The 16,651-nt window shown below is 37.0% G+C and overlaps 1 pseudogene; it reads right to left on the reverse strand.

Annotated features, from left to right (window-relative positions):
* Positions 1 to 15,691: 15,691 nt before the first annotated feature.
* On the reverse strand, positions 15,692 to 16,360 carry LOC102858536 (annotated as a pseudogene).
* Between the last annotated feature and the right edge of the window lie 291 nt (positions 16,361 to 16,651).

Here is a 16,651-nt window from a genome sequence, read left to right on the forward strand (position 1 = left end):
TGGAATGGGAACAAATATAGATCTCTTCCAGTCAGTTGGCCAAGTGGTTGTTCTCCAGATTTCTTGGCACAACTTGGTGAGCACGTCCAGGGCAACATCTGTTATCTGAAATACTTCAATTGGTAGACTTCAATGCAGTAAACATAATTTATCCTGTTTTTCTCAGTCTTAACCCCACCCTGATGTCAGCCTTATTCTACAACAGTGGCACCATATAGCGTTTGTCCCTTTGTGACTGAGATATTTCACTCAGCATCATGTCCTCCACGGTCACCCATATGATGGTTTTTTTTAATGTATCGTAGGAATGTATTGGCCAATATTTTATTCAGAATTTTTGCATCTCTGGCATCTACTTCTTAAACTCTATGAGCATTAGAAGGACTACGAACGTTATAGCTCAGGGTTCAGATCTTTAGTTAATGGGGTCGCTATGAGTCATAACTGACTTGACCGCACTTAACAGCAATAATAACATTCCAGTTGCCTTAGAGTTGATTCTATCTCAGGATGACACCATCTAAGTCAGTACTGTTAAATACTGTTGAGCACTATGAGTCTGACAGATAGTGACCCTACAAACAATAGAAACTTATTGAAACTTGCCTTACTGTGAACCATCCATACTCTTTCTTAGCCACTGCAATAACAAGGTAGGGCACTGCGAACTCAAAATAGAATGGTGGTTTATAGGGTTTTCAATGGTTGTAAGCATTCAGAAGTAGATCTCCTGGGGCCTCTGAATGTATTTGAATCACCAATAATTTGATTAGTACATTACTTATTTGTACCACTCAGGAATTGACTCTCAAATAATATTATCTAACTGCCATCAAGCTGGAACCAATAACTAGCTCATCCTCCAGTGTTTTTCTATAAATTTCTCAGGAAAATATTTCCTGTATTTCTCCCTTGAAATCTCTGGTGGATTCACACCACCAGAGTGGTATGGCCTTTTAGATTAGTAGTGAAATTCCTTACAAAAATTTTTTGTCTTAGTGGGATAAGATATTTAAAAGGCAGGGCATCAGTATCCACTGTCTCGTCACCAGCAACCTATACTCATCTCAAAAAACTATACTCATTGCCACTGAGCCAGAATTGACTCACAGCTGACCCTCTAGTGGATTTTCAAAGGCTGTAAATAGAAAGAATGGGAGGAGATTGTTCATCTTTTTCCTCCTGAGAAGCTTGTAGGTTCACACGGTCCACCTTTGGGTTGGAAGCACAACTCTTATTCACTAGGCCACCACTACACAATAGCTATTGAGTTATCATTGATTAAATTGGAAAAAAAAAAGTGATTTTGGAGTCAACTGCAAGCAGTAGCTATAAGGAATAGGACTAGAGGCGTGGATAGGAATGACTTTAGCAAAACTGAATGAAGTGTTTTAACAGTGGGTGCATTGTTGAATGAGCTGAGCTTTTTGCAGGCCCTACTGGGTGATTCTTTGAGCCACCATGGTGAGTCACAGGCTTGGCAAGGCATTCCCCCATAACCTTGAAGCTTTAGGGGGTTGTCAGCAAAGTAGTGCTGATGGTGGAGATCTGTTTTTGATGTTGTAAAATTATCAATTAATGAGTCCTCATATCATTCTTTTATGGCTGGCACATCTGGATGAGACTCAGTCACTAAGGGATCTGATTTGTGTATTATAAATTCTAACCTCCAGAGCCATTTCTGGTCACACTGCCATCTTCTCTGCTTGCCTTTGTTTCTGGAGAGGATAACTTTAATACAAAGGCTTATGAGAAAAATCTCTAATTCTTCTCCTGTAACTTCCTGTAGTACCACAGACCTGTCAAGTTCTTTAAGCAAGACAAAAAAGCATTTGGACTGTCTGTCTGTAATGATAAACTCTGCTGTGCAAATATACATGTGCCAAGCTGTAGGCAGATACGGGCTTGTGGAATGAATCACAAGTCTGGGAAATGGTTATTACTGGTAGTAAACAAACTACCAGAAGAGAAAGACAATTGATGGAGACCTGGTACTTTAAAGGTCATTTTGGTATCTGACATTTAATAGATGCTAAAAAATATTTCCCATATAAATAACATTGTTAACAAAGACTGTATAATTACATCAGTTACCAGGAGTTCCTTTTTCCTTGTGTGCTTTTTAGTGACATTGCTTAGTTTGTTAAACTGTACATTTCACCTTCGTTCCATGTTACTTTTCCTTAAATTACCAGTATAACAAGTGTCTACTATTTAGAGAGTAAATTAACCTTTCTTTCCCCATCATTGTGTGCATAGAATATTTTTTCCAAGATTTTTGGCAATGCATTTTTCTTTATTGCAGAATAATATTCTGATGTATGTATGCACCACATTTTACTTATACATTCATATGTTATTAGAGATTTAGGTTGTTTCTATCTTTTTGCTGCTTTGAATTATGCAATGAATGTAGGTATTCTCCCATGAATTGATGTTACTGCTATTATATCTCTAGCATGTGTACCCAGCAGTGGAATTATTAGGTCATATGGAAGGTTGCCTCTTATTTTTTTTACAATCTTTCTCTGTCTTTGCTGATCTGACAATGTCATAGACCCTCAAGACATCTTTCCAGGTGTCCTGAGCTAGCTTTTGGAATGAGGTGAATTTTATATAAAATAAAAGAGTGACCAGTTCATACTTAGATTAACTTGATAGAATCACTTTGTTTTCTAAAGGATTTGTCTATATATTTGCTGAACCCAACTCATATAAACTTCTATAACCAACACCAGATGTCTAGCCTCAATAGCTTTTATATTCTCCTGAGCCCATTCTTTTTTCTGTAACCCATGCTTTTGATCAATGATTATAGGGTTGTTTTTTTTTTTTTAAGATTGTTCTTTTCCAAGCTAAGGAAGGTTTACACAGAGATTGTTGTTGTTATGTGACGTCGAGTCACCTGTGACTCATAGCAACCCTCTATACAACAGCTCCTGGACCCTGTGCTATTCTCAGATAATCTCACTGTGTTTGACACACCTGACCCAATGACTCCAGTCACTATGTCAGTCCATCTAATCTAGGGTCTTCCTCTCCTGTGATGTTTCTCCATCCTTCTAAGCACGGTGTCTTCCTCTAAGGACTGGTGGTACCTTCTGGCAACATGCCCAAAGTATGTGAGAGTGAGCTTCAAAATCCTTGCCTCTAAAGAGCAACTTGGTGTCACCCTTTCCAGGACAGAGAGAATGTAGGCATTGGAGAGTTTGATAAGAGAGGAAAAGAAGAGCAAAAATGAATAGATAGTTGGGTGAAGGGAAAGGCAATATACAAGAAGAGTTTGGTTGAACATTATAATTAATTACATTGGTAAATTGTAATTAATGTAATAAAACAAAATATCTGTGAATGAATAAAAACGAATATGATTGATAAACATTTTCCCCCACTGTATACTGTATAACTCTTATTTTCTCTAGTTGGATGATAGATAAACTTTTTTTTTAATTGTGATTTTAATGAAAGTTTATAGAAAAGTTGAATTTTCTTTCATTCATTCATTCATTCATTCATTCTTGCATATTTTCCTCTCTACCACCAGTTCACTTTAAAAAAAATCGTTGTATAATTTCCTCCTCCCCCCAGTCCATGCACTTCTTATGATTGATAAACTTTTAATTAAATAAAAATAATGAAAAGTTTGTTCTTTTTCATGTTCAAATCTTATTGAAGCTTTTTTTTGTTTCCTCTACTTGGATGAAATTTATTCCTATGTGTTTGAAGTGGTCAGAGTTTCTCTGGGTTCCTAAGCAGTTGTCATGTTATCTTAACCCTACTTCTGAAAAGAATTTTAAAAGCTTCTAGAACACAGTAGTATTGAAAGTACTTTACTGAATTTACTGAATTTTCTGCATCGCCTTGAACTTGTAGGTCATTTAACTCTTCTTTACCTATTGTATAGTTAGTGTCTATACTCCTATTGAAAACCTTCCTGCCTAGCTTTTGATTCAAGGCTATTAATGTGAAATGACTATGAGTTGCAAAGATTATGTTACCAGGTCAGTGGGTCACAGTATTTTCAGGTATTTTAAATGTTGACAGGGTCACCCGTGGTGTATAGATTTCAGCAGATTCCAGACTAAGAAGACTAAGAAGCAGGACTGACCATCTACTTCTGAAATAATAGGACTTTGAAAACTCTGTGGACAATGGAAGAACATTGTTCTATGGACTTCATCTTATGGACTATGGAAATCAAATTGACCACACTTGTAGAAAATGACAGATGCAACTCTGGGTGTGCTCACCAGTCTCTGTAAAAAATATTTGGCCAACTGACTAGAAGAGATTCACATTTTTTCCTGCTCCAAAAAAGGTATTCCAATAGAATGTGAAAATTATTGAATAATATCATTAAAATCACATAGAAGTAAAATTATGCTGAAGATTATTAAAAAAATTCCTTGAATAGTAGTACATCAGCTAGGAACTGCTAGAAATTCAAGCTGTATTCAGAAGAGGCCTTGGAACAAGGGATATCATTGGTGATGTAAAATGTATCTTGGCTGAATAGAGAGAATACCAGAAGAATGTCTATTTGGGTTTTATTGACAATGCAAATATATTTGACTGTGTAGATCATAACAAGCTATGACTAAAACTAAAAAGAATAGAAATCCCAGAACACTTAATTGTAATTATGTGAAACCTATGTATAGACAAAGAAGCTTTTATCTTAAAAGAACAATGAAACACGGTATTGTTTAAAATCAGAAAAGGTGTGTTAGCGTTGTATTCTTTCTCCTTGCTTATTAATTCTGTATGGTGAGCAAATAATTAGAGAAGCTGCACTATATGAAGAAGAATGTGGCATCAAAAGATGTGTTGCTTTGGCAAAATACATTGTCAAGGATCTATTAAAAGTTCTAAAGAAAGATTATATTTGCTTAAAAACTAAAGTGTGCTTGATTCAAGCCATGGTGTTTTCAATTGCCTTTCATGCCTCTGAAAGTTAGACAGTAAATAATAATGACAGTGAATAAGAAGAATCGATGCCTTTGGTTTGTGGTATTGGCAAAGAGTACTGAATATTCCATGAATTTCCAAAAGAACAAACAAATCTGTCTTGAAGGGAGTATGGCCAGAATGTTCCTTAAAAGGAAGGATGGTAAAACTTCTCACTTCCTTTGGATGTGTTTGCCAAAGGAACCAGTTCCTTGAGAGAGCTATACCAGGAAAGGTAGAAGGTTGGTGAAGGATAAGACCATCAATGAAATGGATTGACACAGTGATTACTACAGTGATTACTACAGTGATTACTACAGTGAGCTTGAGCAGGAATAAAGTAGCAATGATGGCAATAGGTTAGGGTAAGTCCCAGATCTGCTGTTCAAAGGGTTGATATGAGAAGAAAACAACTCAATGGCACCTAACAACATACTAAAGTTTGGAATATGTTTGTATAGTTAGAAAGTTGATGTCTAAAGAGTTTAAAAGAACAAAGTCTGTGTTGTTGAGATATTTAAACACACATCTGGTGCCATTGACTCAACTCTAACTCATAAGTGACCATATATACAGCAGAATGAAACCCTCCCTGCTTCTTCCTGTGCTATCCTCACAATCATTGCTGTGTTTAAGCTTATTGTTGCACTTACTGTGTCAATTAATTTCATTGAAGGTCTTCATCTCTTTCACTGACCCTCTACTTTTCCAAGCATGGTATCTTTTTCAAAGGACTTGTTTCTCCTGAGAATATGACCAAAGTATGTGAGATGAAGTCTCATCTTCTAGCTTCTAAGGAATCTACTGGCAGTACTTCTTACAAGACAGATTTTTAGGGGGAAGAATGCATTAACCTTTCTTTAGTTGTCCTTATTCATTGTCCAACTTTAACATTCAGATGACACACGTGAAAGTACCATGGCTTGAGTCAGGCCCATCTTATACCTTAAATTGACATTCTTGCTCTTTAGCGTTTTAAAGAAATCCTTGACAACAGACTATCCCAATGAAGTATGTCTTTGATTTTTTTTTGTTACTTCTGTGCATGTTGATGTGAATCCAAATAAAATTAAATCACGGACAATGTAAGTATTTTCCACATTTATCACAATACAGCTTGCTGATCCAGTTGTTAGGACCTTGGTTTAATTGATGTTGAAGTTTAACCCATATCGAAGAATATAGTCTTTGATCTTCCTCAGTAAACCTTCCAAGTCCCTTTCATTTGTAGCAAGCAAATTGTGTCATTTATATATCTCAGGTTGTTAATAAATCTTCCTTCAGTCTTGATGCTGTATTCTTCTTAATGTAATCTAGCTTCTCAATTTATTACTTCAACATACTGATTGAATAGATAAAGAGAAAGGATGCAATCCTGACACACATCTTTTCTAATTTTAAGTAGTGTAATATCCAGTGCAACAATGAATGAGTGGAAATCCAAAGTCTCTGTAAACATTCATTAAAATAAAAAAATTAAAAAATAGTGTAATATCCTTTTTCTATCGAAGACTGCAGTCTTCAATATGGATTGCATCTCAACATCAAGAAAACAAAGATTCTCACCACTGGGCCAATTAGCAGGATTATAATAGATGAAGAAAAGATTGAGATTTTTAATAATTTAATCTTTCTTGGATTTACACTCAACACTCTCTTAACAACAGCATCTAATGACAAGTTACTTTAGGAAAGTCTCCTGTTAGGGGCCTCTTCAGAGTGCTAAAAAGTAATGAAGTCTAGGGACTAAGGTGCATCCTCTCCAGGCCATGGTCTTCTCAATTGCTTGCCATGTATTTGATAACTGGACCGTGACTAAGGATGACAGAAGAAGAATAGATGCCTTTGAGTTGTGGTGCTAGAGAAGAACATTGAATATACTATGGACTTTCAAGAGAACATACAAGTCTATCCTGGAGATGATGAAACCAGATTTATCCTTAGGAACAAGGATTTTGAAGCTCTGTCTGACATACTATGTGCATGTTTCCAGGAGGGACCAGTCTTTGGAGAAGGACATCATGGTTGGAGAGGAAGTCCCTTCATGAGATGGATTGATTGGCACAGTGACTGTGGCAATGGAAGCATATGTGCCAGAGAGGGTAGGGTTAGCTCAGGATTGGGCAGAGTTCAGAGTTATTGTTCATAGGGTTGCTATGAGTCATGATTAACTTGATGGCACATAACAACAACAACAACAACAACAACAACAACAACAACAATAACAACAACAAACAATGCCCTTATTCTGTTTGAACAACTACTTCTTACAGGTTCTATATAACATAATATAGTGTTCTGGAGTTATTAGTATTCTCATTGCTATTTCTAGTTTATTATGATTCACACTCTAGTATTCTTTGCTTTCAGCCAAATCTATCTGATATCAGTAATGTCCTTCTTTCCAACCTATTCTGAATCCATCCTGAATTTCAGAAAATCATCTATAGCTGTACTGCTTTGGCCATTTTTGTTTTAATAATCTTTACCATGATTTTACTGGACTATAATATTAATGATAATATTTCATAATGTCTACATCCTGTTGGTTCATTTATTTTTGGAATGGAAATGGATATGGATCTCTTCCATTTGGCCAAGTAGATGTCTTCCAAATTTCTTTTCATGAAGGCTTTTTTCAAGGCTATATGTGCTTGTTGAAATACCTTTACATATAGTCTGTCAAGTCTTGGAGTCTTAGATTTTGTCAATGCCTTTAGGTTAGTTTAGATTTCTTACTTCTGTAACTTTGGTTCTTGATCATATGTGCTTCCTAATATGGTCCAGTGCTAACTAATTTTTTGCTATAGTAACTTCAGGTATTCTTACCATCTTCTCTTGGTGCTTCTTGCATCATTGCATTGAATCTTTTGTCCTTTAGACTTACACTTTGAAGCTTGGATTTGTTCCTCAGTTCTTTCAGCTTGAGAAGTGCTGAATATATTTTCTATCTTTGGTTTTCTGACTCCAAGTCTGCAATTTTTGTTACACTTAGATTTCTCATCTTGAGCAGCCCTTGGAATCTGTTCAATGCTCTTATTCCATCATTTCTTCATTCCTCTGTAGACTCTCTACATTCAAGAACAAGTCTCAGACTCTCTTACAACATCCCTATTGGTTTTCTATTTAGTTCTTATCTTTTAAATTTCTCCATTAAAAAAACACTTCTTTATAGAAAGCACTTTTAAAATATAGGTTGAATATATATATATCTTTAAACTGTCACAGGTCACTTAAAAAAAGCACCCTTCTCAAGGAAATTCATGATCATATTGTCTCTTCCCTCCCTCCCCCTTAGTACTCAGGTATTTTTAATTTTGTGCTCCTGATCTTTGTTATATCAAGTACAGTATTTGTAACAAAGGAGTAAATATTAAGTAGCTTTTTCTGATACCCTTTGGAAGTATGAAAAAAAAAGTTATTAAGACATTGTCGTCGTTTACAAAACCATGATGCTTAATGTTATGAGGTCCAGAAAGATAACATTTCGATGGGCTAGTGGGAGAATGCACTACATGCTGTTGCTAGGCAACAACCTATGCCAGCATCTCTTGAATGAAGTCCAAGAGAATCAATGAAAACCAATGGGCATATGAGAAGGAAGGTTTTCACCTAGATTACCAACTTTTGCCAGTTTTTTCCAGTACAGACAGTATTAGATTTGGCTAATATTTGGTGACCAGGAGCTCTGTATGTAGCCCAAATATAATCAGTGTCTCCAAAGATTCTTCAGAAAATGTTGCTTGTAGCCACATATTCATGAAAAGACTTGTCTAGAAAATGCAAATTGAGAAAAGATATATTTATCTACATATTCCATTTGCATTAATATGTAACCTCACCATTTGAATATTCTATTCCATTCCTTTCTCATGTTTACTACATGCTTCATACAGAGTAATTCTATTCCAGCCAGCATGTTCAAACTGCATTTGTGATTAGAAAATTGTTTTAGCAGGTATTCAGGGTACTGTGGTTTGCAATAGGTAACTTAACAGATACATTGCTTTAGTATCAGGAGCCTTCCCACAGAAGAAACTGTGGCTATTCTATGTTCTGAATCACCCAAAACCTAGAATCACAAGATGGTTAATTTTTTGCCTTAGATTTTATTTTACATTATTTAAATTATAGACATAATTTTGGATTAATTTGTTTTGTACACCTAGTAAGTGACAGATACTGTACTTTCTTGTATTCATGTCATTCTATCAAATAAATTCACAAATTGTAGTCAAATATATATCCAAGTTTTATTTTCAACTAAGTGTAGCTAATTGCTTTTCTCTGTGTTGAGTGAAGTTGACATAAAAGTTCTGCTTTGGCCATAAAGTTCTGGAATTTCAGAGATGCTCAAAACCTCCTGTTGTAGAGAAAGAAAGACATCCTGGAGAGATTATCTTCATCCTTCCTTTTCTGCTTTAATCAAAGCAAATTTCTTTGATACTTTTTTATATATTGAAGTCTCACAGAACATTTTCTTTTGAGAAGAATGCCTGTAAAGCTCCAAAATAGCAAACAAATAAAACAAAAATGTCTCAAATCCGCTGTCATGAAGCTGCCTCTGATTCATGAGTCTGTGGAATAGGAGAAAGCTGCCCTTTGGTTTCCCAAGGTTTTAATCTTTATAGAAACAGATTGCCTCATCTTTGCCCACTGAGGGGTTGGTGGGCTTGAACCCCAACCTTTTACTGAGCAGCCAAAATATTAAACATTATGCTACATGAGTCCCTTTAAGCTCTGATATTCAGTTTGATAGTTCAAGAAGGGGAATGTAGTATATTTCATGTAGTGGTCCATGCATAGGTCACTTAAAGGTTCTTCTGGGACATTTAAAAGAAAACAAACTGAACTCGAAGTACCTCCCTATCCTTAAGATCTGCTAAACAGATCCTCTGTTAGTGGGTCTTTGAGTATATATGTTTAAACAGGAATTATTATTAATGCTAAATGTAATAATTCACATGCAAATAATTTTATTTACAAAGAAATATATACATCATTGTTAAGTGCTGTTGAGTCGCCTGCAACTCAAAGTGACCCTTTGCACAATATCTCTGAACCCTGCCTTATCCTGAGCTAGTTCAATGCCTTGGACACACCTACGCCCATTTACCAGTTATTGTGTCAATCCATCTCATCCAGAATCTTCCTCTCCTGTGCTGTCCCTCCACCCATTCAAGCATGATATACTTTTCCAAGGACTGGTCCCTCCTGGCGACATGCCCAAAGTATGTGAGAGAAAGCTTCAAAATCTTTGCCTCCAAGGAGCAACCTGGTTTCACTCTCTCTAGGTAAGACCTGTTTGTTCTCTTGGCAGACTATGGTATGTTCAATATTCTTCTCTGACACCACAACTAAAAAAAAAATCAATTCTTCCATAATCCTAAATCATTGCCCAACTCATTGATGCAATATATGTATGGCTAAAAATTAATAAGCTAGCTCTCTTTTTTCTGTCAATTTGCAACAGACTCATTCGTTGACCCTCCAGTGGGTTTTCAGAGACTTTTCATTGCATGGGAAAAGATTGCCCATCTTTCTTGTGCAGTTTCACTGGCAAATTTGACCCACTAGAGAGATACAGCCTTTCGGTTGGCAGAACAGCTCCTTATGGACTATCCCACCATAGCTCGCTGTAACCTATAGGCCCACTAAAAACCAACCAAATCACTGCTACTGAGATGATTTCAACTCAGTGTGTCCCTCCATCTGGCTTCCAAGGCAACAAATCATAGTGGTTATTCATCTTTCTCTTGCAGCGAAGCTGGTGGATTTGAATCACCAGAGATGCATAGGCTTTTGCTTGGCAGTGAAACACGTTATACCACCATAGCTAACCAGCTCAAGAAATAGAAAACACCAGCTCCATGAGGCCTATGATTTACCTTTCCAAAATTGTATCCTTCTCTTTTGTTGTTCCCAGATTAAAGTTATAATATATTCTAGGTGAAACATTCTTTTATTTCTTTATCATTTGACTGCATATCATTGTATATTACCTTAGACAACACATTTCCTGGTTTTTAAATTTGTGTAAAAGGAATTACAGTGTATTCATTTGTTATTTAACCTCTTTTTCCGCAGACACACCTCCACTCTGCAATCTTTTACCAATTTTGACACCAGCGATTCCCTCCACAAAATTTTCTACTTTTCTTCTGAGCTCCATAATTCATTATAATTACAATCTGTGAATTCTGTGTAGCTATTGTGATTATATGGCTTACTAGGGAAGTAAGAGGATTCAATTCAGGACTAGGATTAACTCAGAAGTAACAAGAACAACTCAGAATACAAAATACATGTTCATCTATTAGGACAACTTCCACCCAAGCAAGCTCTCAGTTTCTTCTGTCATGCCTATAGGCAGAGAGGAGGACTTGAAACATTGCACAGGATCAAAGACTATAGCCTTCAAAATGGACTACCTCTCAACATCAAAAAGACAGAACTCACCACTGAACCCATAGACAACAATATGATAGATGGAGAGAAGGTCAAATTTATTAACAATTTCATCTCACTTATATCCACAACCAATACCTGTGGTACCAGCAGTCAGGAGCTCAGGAGACATGTTACATTGGATGAGTCCAGATTCAGGGATCAACCAAATTACTGAGGAGCAATAATGTCTGTTGAAGACTAAGGTGTGCCTGATTCAGGCCATCATCTTTTTAATCACCTGCTATGCATCTGAGACCTGGACATGAATAAGGATGACAGAAAAAGAATTGATGTCTTTGAGTGGTGGTAGAAATAAACATGTTTTGGAAAATGGATGGAGAAACTTCATCTTACATATTTGGGCATGTTGATAGAAGAGGCTGTTTCTTGGAGAGGGACCTTGTGATTAATTGGAAAGGTGGAGGGAGGGTCAGCAAAAGAGAGGACTGACCCTCAGTGATGTGAGTTGACACAGTAACTGTAGCAATGGGCTTAAGTGTGTCAGAGATTATGATAATGGCACAGGATAACACAGAGTTAAGATCTTTTGTTTACAGGGTTGCTATGCTTTGTACTTGATGACATGCAACAATAACAACATTAGTAATAATTAATTTGCTTGGATGTAGTGGTTGAAAGAATGTGTGGACCAGGGTAAAGTTCTGAAGATCCAGGATATGGAAAGATCTCATTCTTCCAATATGTCTACGGAATATGAAATCTAGAGATATGTACTAAACAAAAGGCTGGATGGAAAAAAGCTTATTTACACCAAGCAGGGAAAAGGCTGACAATTTATGAAGCCCTAATTAAGTCATCAAGGTTTTTCTTTGTGGAGAAAGATAATATTAACAGCTGTTCTATTGGATTCCATTTGCTCAATTCAGTAGGTCTATTCTAATGGTTTATTTATTCGATGTTTAACATCATGTAAATATTTTGGTGTGACTGTTTTGTTTCAGGTTTATACTTTTCTGATGAGGTGTTTTTGTGTGTGCTAATTATTGAGGCAGAGGGAAGTAATATTTAAGAACAAAGTGTTGATGAAATGATTATCAATGGGGCGCCAAATCCTTAATAACCTTTCTTGTTACATTCAAAATAAATTGTATCTTGCTTTTTAAACTTTGTTCTCTTTTTCTAGTAATCCTTTCATCATTCTGACTGAACTTTCTGTCAGTTTAGCTTGCTTCTTTTGTTAGTAAGGATAGCTATGCAGAAAATATGTCAGTGACTTAACAGAATTAATTCTTATTTCTGAGTCATGATACATGTCCTACATGATTGTTAAAAGGCTGTGTGCTCTACCCTATTCCTCAGGGTCCCTTAGTTTAGAGAGGTGCTCTCATCTGATAACTGTACTATTGATACATGAGGTTACCTCAGTTGCCATAGCAGAGAAAGGATTCCAGAGAGTCATTTGTGGACTTATCTTCCCAACCTGGAAGTAGCTAATGCTATTTATACTCACAATTCATTGGCCAAAATTTGCCACGCAAGTTGCTGAGAAGAACCTCGAGTGAGAGATGAACTGGATGCTATTGAATTCTAAATACTCATATTATGATATCAAGGGAGATCAGGTGGCCTACTGGGTAAGGCAGAAGACTGTCAACTCAAAGGCACTCAATTCAAATCCACAAGCTGCTCTGTAGGAGAAAGAGAGACAATCACATGTTAATCCCATATGATTAACAGCCTCTGAAAATCAGCTGGAAAGTCAGTATGAATTGGTTCCAAGTTGATAGCAATGAGTTTGAGTTTTTCAAGACGCTGTGCTGCAATCCTGAAGGCACATGGTTCAAATCCACTGGCTGTTCTGTGGAAAAAGGATGGGAAATCTTCTTCCATGTGATTAACTGCCTCACAAAAACCCACTGAAGGGTCAACTATGGGTCTGTTCTAACTCGATGATAACAACAATAATCAAAGTGTAGATGGATTTTTCTTGCATTTTCTGATGTTTTTTTATCGAGATATTTTAACCAAAGGTACACAAAAATTGCTTTTTTCCTGTGACTGAAATACCAACTTTTCTGCTTCCCAAGAGAGTCAATAATGACTAAAAAATTTTTTTATACTGGTTTACTTAAATAGTTAGTATACATTGGTTTTTGACACTGGATCTTTCGCCTTTCCTTTACCCACCCCTCCCATCACCCATCAAATAGTGCAACTCCAGGATTTTTTTTTTTTAAGTATAAGTACTTGCTAGGACAATATGACAAAAGACGATAATGAAAGGCATCGAGAAAACAAACCAAAAAACCAAACTAATAACGTTTGTAACATTATAGTAATCAAAGTCATCGGTGAAAGACAGTATCAAGTGAGACTCCCTAAGCAAACTCCAAAGTGGTGGTGTTTAAACCAAGAACAGACAAGAAAGTACGAGGAGATCACCTGATGTGCTTCACCAAATGGATAAAAAGTAGAACTGACTTTATATTACAGGTTGACATAAATCAATAAATGAACCCTGCCATTTCTTTCTGTATGTTTGGATTTCTTATACCCATAACAGAATGCTCTGCCTCAAAAGGATGAGTTGTTGTTGTTATGTGCCTTTGAGTCACTTGCGACTCATAGTGATCCTATGTACAAGAGCCCTAAACGCCGTTCTATCCTATGCCAACCTCGCCGTTCAGAAACACTCATTCCCACCACTCCACTCACAGAATCGATCCATCTCATCGAGGGTCTTCCTCTCCTGCACCATCCCTCCACTCTCCCAAACATGATGTCCCTCTCCAAGGACCAGTCCCTCCTTGCAACATGCCCAAACTATGTCAGACGAAGCTTCAGAATCCTTGACTCCAAGGAGCATTCTGGCTCTACTCTCTCCAGGCAAAACCTTTTGTTTTCCTAGCAGTCCACGATATATTCAACACTCTTCTCCAGCACCACAGCTCAAAGGCATCAATTCTCTTTCTATCATCCCTATTCACTGTCCGACTCTCTGATACATAGCACATAATTGCAAAGACCATAGCCAGGTACACTTTAGTCTCTATCCTTATGTCATTGCTCTTCAGTACTCTTGAGAGGTCCCTCACAGCTGACTTTCCCAATGCAATTCGTCTCCTGATTTCCTGGCTGTTGTTACCAAGAGTGTTGACTGTGGAACCAAGTAAACTAAAACTGTTAACTATCTCAATCTCTTCACCATCCATACTGATGCTGCCAATTGGCCCAGTGGTGAGAATCTTTGTTTTCTTGATGTTGAGCTTTAATCCATTATAGGAGGCTACAGTCTTTGACCTTCTGCAGCAAATGCTTCAGGTCCTCCTCAGTTTCAGCAAGCAGGGTTGTGTCATCTGCATAACGCAGGTTGTTGATGATTCTTCCACCAATCCTGATGCCACATTGCTCCTCGTACAGCCCAGCGTCTCAGATGATCTGTTCTGCATACAGATTGAAAAGGTATGGAGACAAAATACATCCCTGACGGATCCTCTTCCTGATTTTGAACCTTCCAGTGTCTCCCTGCTCTGTTCTGACAACTGCCTCTTGGTCCAAGTATAGGTTTCGCATTAGCACAATCAAATGTTCCCATTCTTCTCAGAGTCAGCCATAGCTTGTCGTGATCCACACAGTCAAAAGCCTTTGCATAGTCAATGAAGCACAGATAGACATTCTTCTGATATTCTCTGCTTTCTGTCAAGATTCATCTAACATTAACTATAATATCCCTCGTACCATGACCTCTTCTAAATCCAGCCTGCACATCTGGCAGTTCTCTGTTGACATATTGTTCCCAAAGTTTCTGGATAATTTTCAGCAGAATCTTGTTTGCATGTGATGTCAATGATATTGTTTGATAATTTCCACACTCTGTTGGGTCCCCTTTCTTTGGAATGGGAGCAAATATCGATCTCTTTCAGTCAGTTGGCCAGCTGGCTTTCCTCCAGATTTCCTGGCACAACTTAGTGAGCACATCCAGGGCAGCATTTGTTTGTTGAAATAATTCAATTGGTATGCTATCAACTCCTGGAGTCTTGTTTTTTGCCAACTCCTTCAGAACAACTTGAACTTTCTCCTTCATCACCATAGGCTCTTGCTCATAATGTTACTTTATGAAATTCTTCTGTGTCATCCAATTCCTTCTGATACAGTGACTCTGTGTACCTTAGAAAAATATATTGAAAAGGCCTGATGATCAACACTCAAATGTTATTCTTAATTTTCCCACATCTCTTGGCTTATTGGTATATTTAAAAGTAAACAAGAAAATCTCAGTAAATTGCACACTTGGGAGTCTAGAAAGATCGTGAAGAACTCTGGCAAATTACGTTTATCCCATGTTGCTTTTGGTTTCCCATCTCTGCTTCAAATCCCCATGCAATTTTCTTCTTTCTTTGAACCACCTGTGAGTTTCCAGCATTCTTTTGGGCTTTTATAAAGTTGCAGCAGGCAACAGCTCTGGCAATTTTCACCGCAAGCTCTTGAAAAGCAAGCTGGTTGCTGAGTTCCTCGGCCTTCTCAATATTCCACTCATTCACAGCCTGGTTTATTTTCAAGACTCGACTGATCAGTCCTTTTCTTTTTCACAGAAGGGATCAAATCGATCATTGACTCCAAAACATTGAGTAAGCTCCTTCCACTATGCTTCTTTTCAGGACTGTTCACTGAGTTGCTTCTTCATTCTTCCATTTACCTTTCTCCTCCTGAATTCCGAGGTTGAGGTTTTCTGTTCCAAATGTTCTATTCTGCAATTCTTAAAATTTATTCCGTATGTTTAATGAAAATGCAGAAGGGAAACTTTTGAGAGGCATTTACATTTGTTTGCCTTTCTTTCTGGTTTTGGTCAATCTGTCAGAAAATCAGAAGTTTCTGTTTTTCTGGTCACTTGATCTTTAGCTTCTTGTGAGTGAAGTGCAGAGTTTTCTGATGTGGCTTCATCTTCTGAATTCAACTCAACATCACTTTCTTTTGGGCCAGGAGACAGAAGCCCACTCCACATCTTGCAAAAAAGAAACCAACCACCTGGCTGCCATCTTAGGATCTAGATGGAGTTTTTAAGGGAGTTCTGTTAGTTTCTTTCTAATAGTCCTCTTAAGTGAAATAACTAGTCCTAATTGGCCTTTCCTTCTTTTTATTTGTCTTTTTTTCAGGTAAAGATGATAGCTGATAATATAGAAGACTAAGTAAAGGAAATAATCTAGATGTAGAGAAAAACAGAGTTTCTACATAATTATTTTATATACATGTATAGTATATATTTTTTCTTTTTTAAATTTATTATTCATTTCAA

Source organism: Elephantulus edwardii, unplaced genomic scaffold (genome assembly GCF_000299155.1).
Source record: "Elephantulus edwardii isolate Elephantulus edwardi_28Jun2011 unplaced genomic scaffold, EleEdw1.0 scaffold00008, whole genome shotgun sequence".
Classification (NCBI taxonomy): Eukaryota; Metazoa; Chordata; class Mammalia; order Macroscelidea; family Macroscelididae; genus Elephantulus; species Elephantulus edwardii.